Below are 20,980 nucleotides of genomic sequence, written 5' to 3' on the forward strand. Positions count from 1 at the left end.
GACCACAGTCAAGAATCAGTAAGTAAACAATATATTTCTAATAACAAAAAGGAACTATGGTAGTCTCATCCAGTTCAACAGAAAGAATGTCCTCATGCAGTATTTTGCTATGAGAATTGGGATCATCCTGTTTCACTAAAAGGACATGTAACAGTATTCTTTCTTTTCTTAGAACATGACACAATTTACTTGATACAGTTCACACATGGCCAAGTGCTGAAGGTAGATACATATATAAAGGTAACTGGAAGGAAACAGATGGTACAGAAATGAAAAGATCATCTTTTGAACATAATTATGTATTGTCAAAGGATTTCTAAAAAAAATCTTTAAATATTGTGTTTAGACTATGTAAGTGAAGGAAGAAGAACCTGAAGCAATAATTAGCTAGACCCTATTAGAGACATATTTGGAATCTGAAATCAGAATTTACAAGACGGGTGTGTTCCAGGTTAATGAATGACATAAGCAATTAAATTACATTCAAAGGAGGCTGCTTTTTGAGGTATACGCTTCCCAAACTAGAAATACAGGGAATAAAAACTGGGACAGTACATGTCAGTGAGACATCATATATTTGGAAGATTCACATCTACACAGGTAGAGATCTAAAAAAGGAGCAGGAGCAGAACAAATGGTCAAAAACAGTACAAATACTGACACAGAACCTAAAACTCACAGCATAAATATAACTTGTGACAATCTTAGAACAAGTTTGGGATTGGCTTGAGTACTACTCAGCAAAAAACTTGCTTTAGTTGCGCTATTAGGAAGAACAGGGTTGAATTTGAATGTATTTTCACAGATGGAAAAGGAAGAGAAATCAAGAGCACATTATTTAGATTTCAAAAAGAGTAAACGATTCTTTCTGTCCTTAGAAAAACTGTTAATGTTCTTCTCAGCTCAATGCAGTCTCAACTATTAATAGATTCAAAGACCCCTCTTAAAAAAATACCCCAAAAGATCTTGTACTATTAACAAGGCTAAAGAAGGTTTAGATACAATGATAAGAAAGTTAAAATCTGTGCTTGCAAAAGAATGGCTGGAAGATAGCCTATGTCTATTTTCTTCAATATGATTGATATTAGTACAACAAATGCTTTCATTTGGTTCAATTACAAGATCGCAAATTAATAAGACAATTCCTCATATGGCCAGGAAATGAACTTGCAAGAATAAATACAGAACTAGGAAGAGAACGTTTACCCTCTCAACCACAAGCATGAGTCTCGGAGAACAGGAAGAAAGAGGATACAAAAAGGATAGGAAAACATGAAGTACTGCAAAAAAGATTTTTAAAAAAACCATGAATAGTATTCAAATGTGACTTGTAGTCACTATAGGAGAGATATGTAGTTAGTTGCGTGAATACATTTTTTCTTACTTCTAATAAAGTTGTTTTTCACTATAATTTTTCTTCTTTTTTTTTTTACAGATTTGGTGCAGACTTTTAAAATTATTTATTTAAAAATTTTATTTATTTTTTGGCTGCGTTGGGCCTTCGTTGCTGTGCGAGGGCTTTTTCTAGTTGTGGCGAGCGGGGGCTACTCTTCGTTGTGGTGCATGGGCTTCTCACTGCGGTGGCTTCTCTTGTTGCGGCACGTCAGCCCTAGAGCATGCGAGCTTCAGTAGTTATGGCATGTAGGCTCAGTCGTTGTGGTGCACGGGCTCTAGGGTGCACAGGCTTCAGTAGTTGTGGCGCACAGGCTCAGTACTTGTGGCTCGTGGGCCCTAGAGCGCAGGCTCAGTAGTTGTGGCACACAGGCTTAGTTGCTCCGCGCCATGTGGGCTCTTCCCGGACCAGGGATCGAACCCACGTCCCCTGCATTGGCAGGCGGATTCTTAACCACTGCGTCACCAGGGAAGTCCTTCACTACCATTTCTTATTTCTTAAATTAGTCATAAGAGTTCAACAATCCGCCACTGAACGATACAGACTGAAATCATGTCAGGTCCGGAAACTGATACCCAATTACATTCCACTGGTGTCAAAAAATATTTCGACTCTTAACACTTTCACAGGGAGAATAAATTGTGTACTGGCCACGTACGGAGGTATTGCTTTGATAGTCTTATATTTCAAGTTAAGGTCTAAAAAAACTCCAGCTGTGAAAGCAACATAAACGGATTCTAAACTGTATCTCATCTATTAAGTTGCCAGGCCTGAAGAAGCTAACGTCAACTCATCACGTGATACTCGATTTGTACAATAAATTATTGCACAAATAATTTTTTTAAAAAAAGAGTTAACCAAGATAAAAAGATCAGAGAGCCCACTGGGCCCAGCTGACAAATAGTTTTGGCTATTTGTCCTGGTTAACTGAGAATTAAATCCACGAGACTAGATGAAATCACTAAGTAAAAGAATCAAGAGAAGAGATCCAAAGACTTGGCCCAGAGTATGACAACTTTAAAACTGAGAAGAAATCACTAATAAGATAAGAAGAAAACCAGGAGAGCATGATGTCCTGGAAGTCAAGTACCCAAGAAAGTGCATCACAGAGGAAGGAATGATCAGCCACATCATGTTCTACAGGCAGGTCAGGTAACATGAGGACTGAGACCCAACCACTAGACTTAGCAGCATGGAGGCTACTGGTAATATTGACAAGAGCCATTTCCGTGGCAATAAAAATCTAATTGAGCGAGTTTAAGAGGGAATGAGAGGAGAAGAACTGGTATGAGCAAACAGAGACAACTCTACTGAGTTTTGCTCTAAGAGAAAAGAAAAGTAGCTGACAGAAAAGTGAGGTTAAGAGTATTATATTTTCAAGTGGATGAAAGAACAGCTTAATGGCATGTTAGCGGAACTAATCTAGTAAACACAGAAAACCTGATGATCCCAGAGAGAGGAAAGAGAATTGCTGGGTCCAGGTCCTAAACAGGCTAGCAGAGATGGGACCTAGTACACAACTGAGGGGCTGGCATTATAAGGAAGGCAACTGCTTAGTGTACAGTAATGGGAGAGAGGGAAAGTTCACTGACACTGATGGTACAAGGTGGGTAAAGTGTGGTGGTGGGAAATTTCCTCCTGATTGCTTCAGCTTTCTCACAAATACTCTAGTAACTAGAAGATTTGCAGACAAAAGCCAAAGAAGGGATGATTTAGCAATGGATATGCATTCTGGAGAGACTGGCCTAAAATGGCATAGTATCAGGGCACCCTTCTCACCTGCCCTCTTTTGGTTTCTGTTACTCTGAAATCTCTTGTAATCTCCAAATGGCGTATCTTCTCCAAAGGGGAGTTGGGAGGACAGGGGACACACAAAGGAGTCACTGGTCCACAGTGATTCTGAAATCTCACTGGGCAAATAAATGTTGGGAGTTCCTTGATTAGGTCTCAAGGCTGTGGTAGGATTCTCTGTGGCTCTTGCCTTTGAATCATCCTTCTTTTTTCAGGACAAGTAGCACGTGTCAGCAGCTGAGTAATTTTCTCAGCTTGCTTCCTGCCAGAACAATTTTGGGGGTTCAACAGCTTCTTTTCAGTTTGAACTGTCTCTTCTCCTTTTCAGCTGTAGCTGCAGTGGGCCTCCTGTGAATCTCACTGAGATTCACTGCATTAGACAAAAGCTATACCCACAAATATCTTCAAGATAAGCCCTTCTCTACCTTCTCTCATGCTAAAACAGTTATAAGTCCTATTCTTTGATTGAAAGGTCTTCTGTGTGACTCTTAAGGTTTTTCTTAGGTTTTAACAAAAGGTTTTAAGCCACACCCTCAGCTTCATCTTTAGACCACGACTCTCCAGGCAGTGCCCTTGAACTGACTTTTTTTGTTTAACAGTCCTTTCCTCAATTTATTTCTCTCTTCTCATACTTTACTTCAAGCAGTAAGAAGAAAGCAGGGGGCACCGTCAATGTTTTGCTTGGAAATTTACTTAGGGACATCTGCCAGTTCATTAGGCACCTTTTCTGCTTTTCACGCAACTACAATCAATAGTGATGCTAAAATTTCTGCCACTATATAACAAGGATCCCCCTTTCCTCCAGTTTCCTTTCCTCTGAGCCTTCATGGAGATCTCCTCAAAGTCCCAAATTTTAGAAACAACATGCCCAAGGTACTCTGATTTTTCACTAACACTCTCCTCAGAGGCCACTACCCAGTTCCAAAGTCACTCCTGCATTTTAGATTTCTGTTGTAGAACCACCCCACTTTGGGTACCAAAATCTATAGTTGTCTATTTCTATATAACAAATCATCCTCAGGGGACTTCCCTGGTGGCGCAGTGGTTAAGAATCCGCCTGCCAATGCAGGGGACGTGGGTTCGATCCCTGGTCCGGGAAGATCCCACATGCCACGGAGCAACTAGTCGGTGCACCACAACTACTGAGCCTGCGCTTTAGAGCCCACAAGCCACAACTACTGAGCCCGCATGCCACAACTACTGAAGCCTGAGCACCTAAAGCCTGTGCTCCACAACAAGAGAAGACACCACAATGAGAAGCCCGTGCACCGCAATGAAGAGTAGCCCCCGCTCACCGCAACTAGAGAAAGCCTGCACGCAGCAATGAAGACCCAATGCAGCCAAAAATAAATAAATGTACAAATAAATTTATTTTAAAAAGTCATCCTCAAACAACAGCTTAAAACATCACTTATTATCCCACAGTTTACATGAATCAGGAAGCCAGGCGAGGCTGAGCTGGGTGCCTATGGTTCAGGGTCTCTCACAAGGCTGCCTTGATCAAGGTGTTGGCTAGGGCTGTAGTAACTTCAAGGCTGGACTGGCAAGGATCCACCGCCAAGCTCGCTCACCTTGCTGTGGGCCCTCAAACATCATCTCTCTGTCATGTGGGACTCGCCATAGCGCTACTCACAACATGGCAGTTTGCTTCTCACCATGCAAGCGCTTGGGAGAGAGCTGGAGAGGGCAAGCACCCAGGATGACAGCCACAGTCTCCTTATCACCAAATCTTGGCAGTGACATCCCATCATATTTGCCACATTCTATTAGTTCGAAGTAAGTCACTAGGTCCAGCCTATACTCAAAGGCAAGAGACTGCACAAGAGCATGAATACCAAGAGGCAGGAATCACTGGAGACCACCTTAGAGGCTGCCTATCACAGACTAGATGGAAAGCATTACAGCAGGCCAGTTAAGAGTACTGACTCTCGGGCTTCCCTGGTGGCGCAGTGGTTAAGAATCCGCCTGCCAATGCAGGGGACACGGGTTCAAGCCCTGGTCCGGGAAGATCCCACATGTCGCGGAGCAACTAAGCCCGTGTGCCACAACTATTGAGCCTGCGCTCTAGAGCCCATGAGCCGCAACTGCTGAGCCCGCATGCCACAACTCCTGAATCTCGCACGCCTAGAACCTGTGCTCCGCAACAAGAGAAGCCTGCGCACCTCAACGAAGAGTAGCCCCCGCTCGCTACAACTAGAGAAAGCCCGCGTGCAGCAATGAAGACCCAATGCAGCCAAAAATAAATAAATATATTATTTTTTTAAAAAAAGAGTACTGACTCTGAAGCAAAACTACTGGGTTTGACTCTTGCTTCTGTATCACAATATGAAAAACGAATCATAAAATAAGACAATAGTTGTGAAAGGACCTGACCTCATACACAGGAAGCACTTGGGAATTCCTGTCCCCTTTTCTCTTCCAATCCTAATTGTCTTTAACCATCTTGAGAATTTCCCTGGCATTAGATGTAATCTGTAAGCACCCACTACCAGAGCAGCATGGTATTGAACAACATGAAAAAATATTATTTTGACTTTCAATGAGTCCAAGAAATGTATCTTTAATAAACTTAATAAAATCAAACAAAAGGATAAAAAGAAAGATCCGGAATCAATGAAACAGAACAGACGGGAATATACACACAACAGCAACTGTCTCCCCCACCCCACCCCAATCCTGGCATCTGCTTTTAAATTGTAATGTCAATCTTGGCAAAAAAATACCGTATCACTTTTTATCTAATTAGCAACTAAAAGTACAATAAAGAGAATAAATAAATCATTAAGAATGATTTAGATGCTTTTATTTAGATGTCAGTTTATCTGAGGAATACGGCATTCAACAATAACACTGGGGAGTAATACCATCCCCATTTTACAGATGAGACACAAGAGCATAAAGATGATGGGACTTGTTTTAATAACACAGCAGGTTAACAACTGACCAAGAATAGAACTGCAACCAGCATATGATATCATACACGATGAAGCTATAATCAGTTCTTTTTGATTTTCATGGATATGGCGATCTGGCTAAAACGGCCAGTGATTAAGCATTCATCTCACACTCAGGAAAAATAACTGACAGTTATTTTAAAGAATGAAAGGCAGGCTTTCATTATTTAACCTCTAAATTAATGGTCTGAATTCAAATAAGCAAATAAAACACCATGGGAGTTAATATACAAATAAGGTAGCACAGAACCTACAGATACGAATTAAGTGGAATCAAAACCCAATATTTTAGGCTACACAGATAGTTCATTATACTAAGAATATTTAATTAACCTTTTAACTAATACTTGTGGAGTGTGTTCTATGCTGGCCTTATATGACAGGTACTACATGATACCTCATTTAATAATAGCGAAGGATGCTGAGAAAGCGCTTGTGAAGAGGAGCAGCAAGCTCACCTCCAGAGGAGGAACAAGAACGCTGCGCTGTAACCTGCCCACGAGTTTTTAAAGCATATTTAAACATATTTCCAGAACCAAGATGGGGAAAAGGGAGCTAGCGAAGGAAGACTACAACTCCTAAAGTGTACTTTATTCATTGCAAAAAGAAATGAAAGAAAATGTGTTTTGGGAGTTATAGGCTTCACTTCCCTATCCCCCCCATCCCCAAGCCAGTATGTGTGCTTTACCACATTGATTTTCTACCCCTTCAAGTACACAATTAAAATCTTAAAAAATGAATGTTTGCTTAAATGGTTCCAACTTTATTCCCTAATTTATAAATTTTACAACAACAAAATTCCATATTCTGGTTTGAAAAATGACAAAAGATACTTGTTTAAGAGTAAATGCCACATTAAAACGAACAATATTAAAACATACATATTAAGACAGGCAACTTTCTTATACAACTGGAAGAGCTTACCTCTCAGCATTCATGTATCCGGCCGTCATCTCTACCTAAAAATGTTATTCTCACTTCCAAACCCTGATCCCAAGGCCTTCTGCCTCATACCTGTGCAACCCTATAGTTGTTACCCAACAACTACCCCTTAGTAATCGATCTCCCTGCTTCTAGTCCCTCCCCAAACTATTCTATCCACAGAACCTAAAACCAAAGCGCTATTTTGAGAAGGGTAAATATTGCTGTACTGAAAAGTTTAAGAATTTCTTATTTTCTGTAGAATAGTGATCCAGTATTCAAGATCCTCCAGGTTATCCATCAAACCATTTCTTCCTGCCATTCCTGTCTCTTCCAGTAATACTGGTCCCTTCACTATCCTCCAAACTTTCTTTCCTCCCTTCTTTTCGCTACACAAATGTCCAATCAGTGCCTACTCTATGCCAGGCACCTTTCTAGGCGCATAGAATACGCCAGTGCCTTCATGGAGTTTACATTCTGGTTGAAGGAGAAAGGCAATAAGCAAACATACACAGCAAGTCAGATGGTGGCAGGTGCTAAGGAGAAAAATAAAGATGGGAAATGTTGCATAAAGGGGTACGGAATTACTCTTTATACAGGGTGCTCCTGATAATGTGACAACTGAGTAGAGATTTCACATAAACGAGGAAGTCAAGCAGATATCTCCAGAAAGAGCAAGGAGGTGGGCAAAAGCTAAGCCCCTGAGGCAAGGGCGTGTTTGAAATGTTCAAAGAATGGGCAGGAGGACAGAAGAACAGGAGGTCAAACACAGCCAGGGGAGCAAGTCATTTAGGGCCTTACAGGCCAGTGCAGGGCGTTTGACTTTTATGCGGAGTGGGATATGAAGCCACTGGAGAGTTTTGGCCAGAGGAGCAATGTAATGTGACATTTGAAAGGATCACTCTGGTTGCTGTGTTGAGAACAGACTTCAAAGAAGGGATTGGAGAAGAAGAGAAGCAGGGAGGCTAGTTAGAAAATTATTATAATAATACAGGCAAGAGATACCGGTGGCGTGGGCAGGATGAAAGCAATGGGACTCAGGAGTAGTTGTTAAGGTTTCATGGTCATTCTTGACACTGTATCTCTGCTTCTGCCAGTTCTCCATCTGACTTGTATATATTTAGTTCTCCCAGAATCTAGCTTAAATTACATCTCCTTCAAGAAACCTTTCCCAACCAATCTCATCCTCAGTGATTACCCACTTTTCCCAGCTCCTGTCGACAACTGCCCATACCACCTACCGACTGGCATGCTGTCTTTGCTACAAGGTACAGTTATTTATCTATTTAACTTCTATGTCCCTATTTTGCCCCATTATCCTTGAGAAAGAAAATACTTTATAACTCTTGGTATCCTCATTTTGCTGCATAAAACATATTAGATAAATGTTCACTAATAATCAAATGGTATCACCTAGAAATTACTATCCCTCAAAAGAAATGATCATACACTCACTTTCTCCTGTAACTGCCCAAATCAAAGAGAGGCCTGCTATCACCCAGGCCACATATCATCTGGGGCTACAGTCTGCAAGAGCTGCTTACTTAGCACAACTAGTTTCTCTGGACCAATGGTTTTCAAAGGGTAGTCTCTGGCCCAGTAGCATCAGCATCCCCTGGGAATGTATTAGAAATGTAAACTCCCAGGTACGCTCAGATCTAAGGAATCTAAAACTCTGGAGGTGGGCCCCAGCAGTCTGTGTGTTCTGATGCACCATAAAGTTTGAGAATTATTGCTCTGGCTTACAGGTTTAAGTAATTACCCTGCTTTTACAAGAGATTTCTGGAACGATTCCATCCTGGCTTACATCCTCATTCACCTCAACCATCATCAGAAGTCCAAGGCTTCTGGATGGCTCACCCTGTACAGCTCTGCACAGCCGCTCTTCTGGTCCCGCCTCTGGCTCTCCCTTGCCCTCCTAAGCCCTCTCGGTCATGAGTTACCCTCAGTAACCTCTTCTATATACTCACTCTCTTCTCTGCGATGTTCCCTTCACCTTTTTTGCTCGAAAGGAAACCTGACCGCTGCTGAGAACACTGCTGCTGCTTCAGTAGGAGCTTTCCTCCTTCCATTACACACCTCAGGCAGTGGCAAGCATCCTCCCTACTCCGCACTACCATCTCGTGTTGAACCTCACAGGTATCCTCCTTGCTTTCCAAGACTACTTCTACCCTCCGTCCCAACTGCAGATCCTTTGAAATAGGTGTCGTCTGCCTACCTCCTCAAGTCTTAGCACAGGGCTCCCTGTCTTCATCTCCTTTATTAGTTTTGTCATTTTTGACGATCTCAACATCCACGCAGATGATTCATTAACTACTCTGGCCTCCTAGTTGCTGGTACTGTTCTAATGTGTTCAAGTGCCAACTATATTTTTTCACTGAAGCCACTGACCTAGAACTGTATCCCAGCACCGTCATCACCAATAACCACACCTTCTCCAAAATCTCAAGCGTCTCAAGCATTCTCCTCTCACACCATCAGGTTTGCCTGCTCTAGGAGTTTTCCCACGCTAGCATTTCTCCAGCCTCCTTCAGATCTCTAACCTATAGGTTGACCCTACTGCTTTTTGACCACCCTACTCCTCTCCTCCTCATGTTCTTAATTCCCTCCTAAGCCAGTTTAGATTCTAGGGTCCAACACTATACGTAATCCTTTTCGAAAAGTCTTAGTTTCTTTGCCCCCTTTTCCCTTAGTCTAACTTACCTAATAAAATCTCAATTCCTGGTTAAATCCAACTCTTGCATCTAAACAACAGAAGACTGCTGGATAAAAATCACACAACTGACTTACCACCACTCACTCAAGTTTATGACCACAGATTTTAAGCATCCTACACCTCTCCAGTAAGTACACTTCCCATTTTTTTGAGATGACTACTATTTCACCCCTTGTCCTCTCTCCTCAAATCTGCGACACTTCTTCTCCCCTCCCTGCACTAACACTTTCAGCTACGTTCATCTTACATGTTATAAAGAAAGCAGACATGCGCAGAGAACTCCCTCTTCTGCCTGAAACCAATGCCACCAGCCTATCTGGCTCTAAACCCACACACTCCGCCCTCCTTCCTATTAAAAAGAAAAAAAACTGCTTCTGGCCAATCCCTCTCTGTATGCTGGATATAGCAGACTTTGCTCCTGCAATTAGCCTCTTTCTTTTCAGCACCCTCAATTCTTCCCCTACTGGATCTTTCCTAGTGACAAAAGACATGTCTTGATATCACCTATCTTTTAAAAATTGTCTCTTGAATACACATGCCCGTCTAGTAACTGCCCCAATTCTTTGCTCCACCCCACAACTACACAATATTTCACTGTCTCAACATCTTCACCTACCAATTAACAACTCAACCCATTCCAATTGGCTTTTTTATCCCCATCATTCCAACTCAAACAGCTCTTACTGAGTTCACCAATGACTAACATCCTACCAAGGCCAATGACCAATTATTTGGTCTTAAGTAATCCAAACCCAACAACTTCTTCCCCAGAGTCTGTGATATCACATACTTGCCTTGTTTCCCTCCTACCTTACCCAATTCCAGTATCCTTTAGACCTCCAGTGAGAAGCCTCGGGGCTTCTACCTCAGCCTTATTCTCCAGTTACATTTTCTCCCAAGGCTTTAAATATGCACTGATGAATCTCGACCTTATACCTTCAACTCACATCTCTCTTCTGTGCTCCAGGCTCATATCAAATTGCCACTGAACTTCTCCACTTGGATATCTATTAGACGTTTCAGACTAAACAAGTCCAAACCATAAATATTGTTTTTTCCTGTGTACTCTCTGTCGTGTTGCAAGGAAATGCCCCCTCCATCCTAATTCCTCAAACCAAAAGCTGAATAAGCCAGATTTCTCTTTCATCTCACCACACACACAAGCCATCTTTAATCTTATCAAATTGCCCTCCAGAGTCTAAGCCACCACCTCTTGTTTCTTGACCTCCCTTATCACTTTTCGTAAAGCAAGTCAACTCTCCTGCTGAAAATCTCCCAAAACCTCCCCATTTTAAACCAGAACAAAATTCAAAATCTCTACCACGGGACATGATCTGACCCTCACCTACCTCTCCAGTCTTATCTTCCTACGTTCTTTTTGTTCTCTACACTCCAACCACACTACTCCCTTTCTGTCCTTTGAATGACCCAAACTCATTCCTATCTGAGGACTCTGTATTTGCTACTCCTTCTATAATGCTTTCCTCCCGTAGTGTAGTTTGACAAGACGGTGTTTCTTATCATTTAGGCCTTTTCCACCCTAGCTAAAGCATTCACGGTCATATTACCTTTTCTCTATAGCACTTATTAGTTTCTGAATTTATCTTGTTTGCTTACATGTTTACAACTTTCTTTTTCCAGTTACAGAATACAAACTCTATGGAAAAGAACTTTGTCTTGTTCGTGCTCTTTCCCCACCTCTTAGAAAGTGATCAGCACACGGTAGTCATCAATAAATGTGTTAACTTCTTGAGTCTCATTAATATAATCATTTATTTAGCCCCTTACAGTTTCCTGAGCTTTAAAAATATGCATGAGGGACTTCGCTGGTGGTGCAGTGGTTAAGAATCCGCCTGCCAATGCAGGGGTCACAGGTTTGAGTCCTGGTCTGCGGAGATCCCACACGCTGCAGAGCAACTAAGCCCGTGTGCCACAACTACTGAGCCTGCGCTCTAGAGCCTGTGAGCCACAACTACTGAGCCCGTGTGCCACAACTACTGAAGCCCGCACGCCTAGAGCCTATGCTCAGCAACAAGAGAAGCCACCGCAATGAGAAGCCTGCGCACCACAACGAAGAGTAGCCCCCGCTCGCCACAACTAGAGAGCGAGCAGCAACGAAGACCCAACGCAGCCAAAAATAAATACATTTTTTAAAATAAATTTATAAAAATATGCATCAAACCAATTTCACTCAAAGTATAAATATAAATTCTGCAATAATAATAGAAGCCTCTTGTTATCTTTCTATATACAAATTTGATCACACCTGATCCTGCTTAAAATCAACAGCTCCTTGTTGGAATAAACAAACATCTTTATTCAGATAATCTAGGCTCTAAAATTTTTAATTTTCATCCATCACTATTCCACTCACCCAACACATACAAGCCACATGGAATTATATATGGTTCACAACATATATACTATCTCACCAATCTATCCCTTTTTGGGAAAGCAATGACCCTTTCCATGCCTCACCCACTCAGCCTGTCTATCTCCTCCTCTGTAAAGACTCCTTTGAACTCCTAGATGCTGTAAGCTCTTCTGTCCTCTATCTGCTTTGCCTCCTGTTAAATAGGCGCATTCTCCGTACTCCTAAAGCTAATCCCATCTTCTCAAAGCATAAGAGCAATCCTTTCTCTTCTCTCAAATACTCCACTTCTCCTTCTCAAATGAATTTGCTCAGCTAGCTTTTAAACATGACCAAGTCTCTTTTATTTCAAATAAAACAAATAAACCTTTCTATGCCGCACATACTCTTCTAGCTACCCTCTACATCCCTTCAGAGTCAGTCAAACTTTTCCAACAACTGTCTACACTCACTATTTCTATCTCCATTTCCTTCTCCCATCCCCCCTCTGCCCCCAAACTCCTGAACTGACTCCATTCCCAGGATTCTGCCTTCATTAGTCCATCAGAACAACCCCTGCAAAGGTCATCAATGACCTCCACATTGCTAAATCCATGGAGATATTTCAGTTCTCTCTTCCTGCCACTCTTTTATCTTAGTTTCCTAATGTCCTGGTTTTCCTTCTGAAGAACAAGCTCTCTGGAATCTTGTTCCCTGCCTTCTTTGCAGGTTCATCTCCTCTACCAGGCAGGTATCAACTTCTCTCCTTGCTCTACATTTTCTCCCTAGGCCAGTCTCATCTTAAGCCACTGAGTTTCAACATCATCAAACGTGCCCACAGCTTCAATTATTATTGTATGCAGGTTTCTCACAAATTTATAGTTTAATCCTCTATCTTTCCTTGTATTTCCAGACCTAGGTAGTCAACTATCTAAGCGGTATTTCCCCTTGAACATCTCAAAGTTACTCAAAGTACTAAATCCAAAATCAAACTCATGATATCCTTCCTCTTCCCGCCTACAAAAACACTTGGACCTCTTCCAAACCATAACACCATGCTGCCGACTGTACCTTCAGCATCTCTCTCAGGCAGTTCTGCTTCCTCCGGCACGTGCTATCACTACCATTCTCTGTCCCTTGGACTATTACTCAGCCACCACTTAACTTCTCTCTGTACTCTTACTCCTCTCTAATCTGTGTAGATATCTTTTTTTAAAAACAAATCTAATTATAAACTCCACTTCAGCCTTCTCCCAATCCTACTTAAAGTCTTTAAATGGCTTTTCACTGCCAAGTATCTGGCCTCCAATGTTAGCTGAACTGAACTATGTCTACATTTTGTGATAACTCAATTTACTATTAAGTCTAGTTCTCTAAATGCGTAAACCAATTAGGATGACAAAATAGGGATTAAAAAGTGAGCATTAAAAAAAAAAAAGTGAGCATGTAGCCTGACTACAACCTGAATAACAATAACAACCTTAATAGCTGCTGTTATTATTATCATTATGTTACATCTGCTTAGCACAAAATAGCTTCCAAAAGTAGATTATTTCGATACTCTGTTAGGTATTAGTAGTCCATTTTAAAGATTAGAAAACCAATGCTGGAAAGGTTATACACTGACAAATGGCACCACTGAGACCCAAAACTGTTGTCTTTTGACTCACAGTCCATGATTTCCATGTTTCGTGATAAAGCCATCACTTACTGACTACTTCGTTTCTAAAATGGCTGATACACATTTTTCTAAGATTACTCCATTAATGCTCTCAAGAACTATCACATCCTTTTCACAACCTGGAAAAGCAAGGTACGTACAATTAAGTAATGTGTCTCAAGTAATTAATGGATATGGAAACAGAATTCAGGTTACCTTATTTTCATTTCTCTACTCCAGCCTGTATCAGGCTGAATGGTAGCAGTGATAAACCAGACACTACTGAACAAATAAAAGAAGATGTTAAGTGTGATGTAGGAAGCTCTGAGGCCAGACAGACCAGACCAAATCCTACCTCTGCCAATTCTAAATTGTGTGCCTTTAGCAAGTTACTGAAGTTTCTACTTTCTCCTCTGTAAAATGAAGATAACAGCTAATTCTCACATGTGTTGAGGACTGAAGTGTATGTCTAACATATATGTTATCACTCAATAAACAATTTAAAAGAAACAAAAAATATCAGCTTCTCCCAAAAGAAGATAGTGTAAAAAAATAAATATTATACTCCAATAAAGATGTTAAAAAATAATAATAAATAAATAAATAAGAGCCATAGAGTTTAAAAAAAATATGGAATTGAGTTTCCAGCCCTGCCATTTACTAATTATCATATACTCTTTCTTGGTCTCTTTCCTAACTTGTACAATACAGATAATGATTCCGGGCCCTTAGCACTGCTGTGAGGATGAAATAAGATGACATATAAAAGCACTTTCTTAACCGGATAGCATCATGCAAAAATCATTATTATCTGTGTACATACACTGACTGCCACTGTGTTATAAACTCTTTAAGGGCATGAGGATCTTTAATCATCTTTGTGTTTGTAACAGCTAGTAGCATAGACCTCTGCCCACTATAAGCATTCGTTAAATGTTGGCTGAACTGACTTACTGAGAAGACAGGACTGAAATATGACAAAACAACAGTTCAAAGTGAAATACAGAAGTTCATCCATATAGAATATGAGTAAGAGAGAGCCTGAGACCATTCTAGCTAAGATCAACTCAGACGGGGAGAACACATCTTGACTTCTGGGAATTTAAATAAGTGGTCTATAATTTGGTTTCCTGGACATAAACTGTATAATTATCAAACAAGTAAGTTCCCTCAGTACAGGAATCGTATGTCTCCCTCCGTCTTCCCTGCCTCTGCCCCCCATTCTCTCTCTCTGCTGCCCTCCCTGTTTTGGACAATGAAGAGGAGATGGGGAGAATAAATGGCATAGCAAGTGCTTAGTAGTACTGCACCCCTCCAAAAAAAAGTTTAGAAAAAATAATGGGGATGTTCTCCACCACGAAGCAACTTTAATGAGCGTTCTCTAGTCGCAAGTACTTAAAATACTGATTAACGGGAGACATTTCACGTAAAACTAGTTTGTATTTATCAAAGTTCTCCCTGCATGAATTCAAAGGCATCCTTCACATGCTAGAGAAAATGCTCTGGGGTAGTGAGTGGGCTGCTGAACGTTCAAACCAAAAACCTGGCTCGCACTGGCTATTTACCGAGCACCTACTATGTGCCATACATCATGTTAAGCATGTTTCATAGATTATCTCAAATGTTTACAACAATCCTGGGTAACAGGCATTATTTTCCCTATGTGATGAATGAAGAAACTGAGGTTCAGAGAGGTTAAGTGACTTGTTCATGGACAAACAACTGGAAGTAAGAGGTGGGATTTAGACCTAGTAAAGTCTCTAAAACCCATATTCTTTGCACCGTATCATGCTGCCCCCAATGCTAGCAGTTTCACTATAAAGGAGGGTGACTCAACAGGGAAGTGGGGAGGAGATCTGACAAAAAAGGCATGTATACAGCACAAGACGGCATTCTATCTCAGAGCTCTAGACGCACAGAAGCAAATTAATGAGCCACATCCAACTACACAACCCAAATACCTGGATGAGCTGTAACTTCCACTTTTCAGCTCTGCAGGGTCTGAGAATGTCCACACTGCTCAGAGGTACTGACAACTAAATACAGTTCAGCAGTTTTTCTAGAATGCTTAGAACAGTACCTTTAAGTCAGTGCTGGTACCAAACCAAGCAGGCAAGGGAGGTGATATATGCTTCACAGTTCTCATGCTTTCCAGACACTAACCTTTCCTGCACAACTGGCTGTCTTCCTGGCACACAGCTACACAAAATTCACTTCCCAGAACTTTAGAATTAGAATAGATATCTTATAGCTGCGGAAACTGCGGTCAGAAGACTCAAATGACTGTCCAGTGTCACCTGGCTGGGTACTGGCCTCGATAAAGTTCTGACCTCCTATTCCTCGCCCAGTAAGTTTTCTCCACAGTAGCCCCTCAGTGCCTCCCCCTTAATGCTTGACTACTTTGATTTCCTTCTCTAAGGAAATGACCTCGATGTCATGTAGCTATGGCTCCTTCTGGACATTTTCACTGAATCCAGCAAATGTTTGAGGCACTGGGCCCGACGATGCAGATCGTGACGAGACAGAGCTGACACGTTTTTTTCCCTCTACACAGTGCTGCCCCATCGTTCAGGTGTCACGGCACACATAGAAAATGGTAGTATTTTTATGGCACAAAGTGGCAAACTAGAGTACGCAGGGACCAAGTGACCTGGGGAATCCTGGGCCCCTCCTGGCTGCTCCCAGGGTTGAGGGGAACAGTTATCTTGGCGTACATGTGTCTCAACCCAGCATGTGGTACTCTGGCTGGAAAGCTCTGTTCTGGGGCTAACAAGCCAAGGGGACTGAGACAAATTTACAAATAACTGTAATATAAGCACAAAGGAAATAACTGAGGAGACTGTCACTGTCTGCTCTCACCGAACATAAATGAGTGGAAATGAGACTAATTCAACTTGCTTCCTTTTATAACTTCTCTTCCAAACAAATCAAAAGAGAGAATAACCCATCCTCTGGTTAACAGGTAGTTCATCAGTCCCACCAATGAGCCTGCAAAGACCCTAGACACAGATGCCTCATTCAGGGATGGAAACTACTTAAAGGACGTAAGTGTGTCAGAAAAGTTCTTTGACTTCTTCCAAATACTACAAAAATAAATCAACAGAGGGGAGAAAATCAGATTTCAAGGTCATATTCAGATATGAAAGGGGAAGCAGGAAAAGCAGCCCCTACACACACACAAGCTCCATTTCCATAAACCTAGTTAAAATTCTGCCGTCTGATATTTATAAATCTAGTCCACCTGAGCCAAGTAGGTTTCTGCGATTCCAGACATCTAGGCTGAAGGGCAAAGGGCAAAGTGAAACCTTCAAAAGCTGGCTAGCAGCCAAGGGCATCACATCTAGGAGGCTCCCTTAGCAACACACAACAACTGTCTTCTCAAGAGAAGACACTGCCATCTTTGCAAAGGACTACAGATGTTGTTTTCACAACTAACTGCAGGGGTTTTTTCCCCCCTGTATTATTTTCCCCCTCATTCTCCTAAAAGTTACCACATTTCATAATTTAAACGTCTCTCTAGTCCCAGTATGTTTCCCTCCATCCCAAATTACAACACCAGAGTTAACAATAAATTAAAATAATGTACGGTATTAAGTTCCTGGCAAATATAAGATGCTTTATAATGCTTGGTTATTAATTACCATTCTAGCTGCTACAGACGTGGTTCCGAACCATGGGCAAGTCACTATTTGTGACTTAATTACTTCCCTCATAAAATTTTAATAACAACAGCGACCTACTTCACAAGACTATTGTGAAGGACAACAAAAATTATTAGATAAAAACTTTCAAAGGCTAATTCCTAATTAAGAATCATACCACCTACTGGCCCTCAATATCTAAAGAGACGCTTTGCTATCAAGGTCAGTGTCCCCCAAACAAAACACAGCCAGGCCCTGACCCACCAGGAAGACTGCAGCTCCTGGGATGACCAGCTCACTTCACCTGCCCCATGTGCCTTCTCCAAACCTCCCAAGCCCGGGGGATGGCACTGCACTGGGAGCTCAGCCCTTGCGCCTAAGTCTAACAAGGTAAACAACATTCTATAAAAAAAAAACAAACAAAAAAAACACAACCCAATGTCACAGTCACGGCCAGGCTTTAAAACCCTCACACCTGTGAGGAGAAGGGGCTGTGGCAGCCCGTGCTCCGTGGGGAAGGCCATTTGTGCAGGAGCAGAATCTCGCAGCTTTCCACTCCTTATATGTGCAAGTGCAAGCCCTCACCCGCAGCACTCTGTACTCACCCAGAGGTACATCATGTCAGACCGGGCTGCTCAAACTCAGCGGTCAGTTGATCCTGGACTGCAAAAAGGCCCTTCAGTGGACTGTAGGAAAGGAGGTGCCAGAATGGGGGGCCGAAGTTTGGGGTGGGGAGAACCCCCCCAAATCACTTGAGTTTAAAAATCTAAAACCAACCCGTCTCCTCCCCCCTCCTCCCTCCTCTCCAGCTGACTGTTCTGTTGTTCTCTCTCCTCCCTCTCACCCTCCCTCTCTCTCTCTCTGGGAGTTCCCAGCCCCGTGTGTCTGAACCCGAGTGTACAGCACACTCGCTCTGTATTTGCCTTCAGGGAATCTCTCTCTGTCATTCCACTTCTAGAAACACAATCATCACTCACAGAGATTATTGCAAAAGGCAGGGATGGGCGGGGTTAGTAATAAACCACCGGCACCAGCTTCTAGTAGCTAGACCTCAACTAGTGTAAGAAGGGTTCTTTAAATATGAGTGAAGCAATCAAAAAAACTCTGCCCTCCAAGATCAAGGGGAGTGAGCCAAGACTCCCCTCTGCCCCAGTTCTTCTGGAGCCCCTTGCAGAAACCAAGCGTGAACAGAGAACCTGCTTGGCACCTACATTCCCTCCCTGCCAGGTCAGCCTTATGCCACTATTCTATAATTCACTAACATTCTACCAATCATAATTCTGAATCTTAGAAGATTTTAAAACATAGGAAAAATTATATATAAGCTTGAATAGGTTTTCATCTTTTGTATTACTACCACCCTAGTTCAAATCAATAGAGCCTCCCCTCTAAAGAGAGGAAAAAACAAGGGGTTTCGAATCAAGTGGATTTTGAGCCCTACCACGTTGTAGATTCTTTACTAGGCACGGGTATGGGGCAGCGTATGAAGCCTGGGTTTGAAATCTGGGTCTATAATTACTATCACCGTGGCCTGGGGAAAGTTATTTAATCTGTCTAGGCCTCTGTTTCCTCAAGTAAAAACTGGGTATAACAATCCTTTCGGAGTTGCTGCAATTAGATCGAATGATATCACTATGTAAACTATCTGCCATGTCCCTGGTGACCATGATTTCTAATTTAGTTCAGTTCAAACATTTACTAAGTTCCTCCTATATGCCAGGCATATTTTTGTCCATTATGTTCAATGGTGAACAACAAGAATTATCTAATCATCTGTCCTAGTGTTTTTTTGTTTTTTTGTGTTTTTTTTGCAGTACGTGCGCCTCTCACTGTTGTGGCTTCTCCCGTTGCGGAGCACAGGCTCCGGACGTGCAGGCTCAGCGGCCACGGCTCACGGGCCCAGCCGCTCCGCGGCATGTGGGATCTTCCCAGACCGGGGCACGAACCCGTATCCCCTGCATGAGCAGGCGGACTCTCAACCACTGCGCCACCAGGGAAGCCCCTGTCCTAGTGGTTTTTATTCAGAAAATAACTGACTTCTCCTCCATATGCCAATGCCCATGCTCTTTCCTTACTTCCCTACCCATTTTTCCATGTTCAAATCCACAACCCACCCCAGCTGTAAGTGCTCTCCCCTCCTCTGTAGGCCTGGTGTCTGTAATGTGGCATTCACCACTCCTGCCAGTTACTGTTACAGGCACTTACCCGTACCTACCAATCTTACCCCATTTATTCACATTTTTTCAGGGCAGGGTTCATCTCTTTTGAGCCATGGAGTCTTTTGCACAGTACCTAGCACACAGTAGGTGCACAATACATTCTCAGAGGATTGTGCGTTTTGAGGAATATTTTATTCCTTTAACTTGTTAAAGGAAAAACAAAATAAAAACAAAAACAAGAGGCCTTCCACCTTCCAGCTGCCTCAGGGTTCTGTTCCCCTCAGACATGTTGAAACAGCTCTCTCCTGCTCATAAAATATCCAAGTAAGGTCTGCGAGTCTCACATTCAAGGCAGGCCCGATGCAGGTACGAGGTACCTTCCCTCTCCCTACCTGACACTTGCAGCTGTAGAGAGGGCTCCGTCTCCTGCTACGGTGGGGTGTGTTTTTCTCTCAGAGTAGAAGTGCAGTCACTTTTCCTTTTCTTCCACACTAATAGGTGCCTTCCGCAAGAGAGCTCCGACCTCTGCCCTCCCCCCACCTCAAACCCCCGCTTGTTTGCGCTCCGAGGGGTGGGGCAAGTACTCCTCTCAGCCTCACCCAAACCTTTCCTTTTCTTTATGCAGAACTTCTTTGCTCCGTCTAAAGTCAGGATTACCTCAGTTCCAGTACAAAAGAGGAGTAAGAACTTCCATGTCTAAAACAGCCTTTTTTCTAAAACGGGAAAACGAATCTCGGCTTTCTATAAACTGTTACTTAGCGTCTGTTATATAATCAATTTTTACACGTAGCTTTCCCCCTCTAGGCTCATAGCCCACGCCCTAAATCTTAAGTCACCAGGCTTTCCTATACTCCATGCTAAACAACCGTATTAAAATCACACTGTGAAGAGATTACAGTCCTTTCAAGCTCTTTGAAGACACAAAATTGTATGGTGCCGTGGGCCCGTGGGCCCGGTTTTGATCCCTGGTCGGGCGACTAAGATCCCACAAGCTGTGTGGCGTGGCCAAGGAAGGAGGGGGGGAAGGAGACACAAAATTGTTAATACTCATTCATTATTTTATTTTATTTTATTTTATTTTATTTTATTTTATTTTTGCGGTACGCGGGCCTCTCACCGTTGTGGCCTCTCCCGTTGCGGAGCACAGGCTCCAGACGCGCAGGCTCAGCGGCCATGGCTCACGGGTCCAGCCGCTCCACGGCATGTGGGATCTTCCCAGACCGGGGCACGAACCCGTGTCCCCTGCATCGGCAGGAGGACTCTCAACCACTGCGCCACCAGGGAAGCCCAATACTCATTCATTCTTAACCAAGTACCCAAAAAAAAAAAACCGCAATAAAATTTCATATATTGTCCCCTTATGGTGTTATCTTTTAATCAAATTTAGGATGGGAT

The 20,980-nt window shown here is 42.4% G+C and overlaps 1 protein-coding gene and 1 pseudogene across 6 annotated transcripts in view; one reads left to right on the top strand and one right to left on the bottom strand.

Moving 5' to 3' along the window:
• The window catches only part of RBFOX2 (RNA binding fox-1 homolog 2), a 260,073-nt gene that overhangs the window by 126,098 nt on the left and 112,995 nt on the right, over positions 1-20,980 (bottom strand). The window lies entirely within an intron of this gene.
• LOC309968872 (ATP synthase membrane subunit K, mitochondrial-like) lies at positions 1,946-2,268 on the top strand (annotated as a pseudogene). The gene has a single exon. The product of its transcript is annotated as an ATP synthase membrane subunit K, mitochondrial-like (transcript).

This window comes from Leucopleurus acutus, assembly GCF_964270905.1.
Source record: "Leucopleurus acutus genome assembly, chromosome: 11".
NCBI lineage: Eukaryota > Metazoa > Chordata > Mammalia > Artiodactyla > Delphinidae > Leucopleurus > Leucopleurus acutus.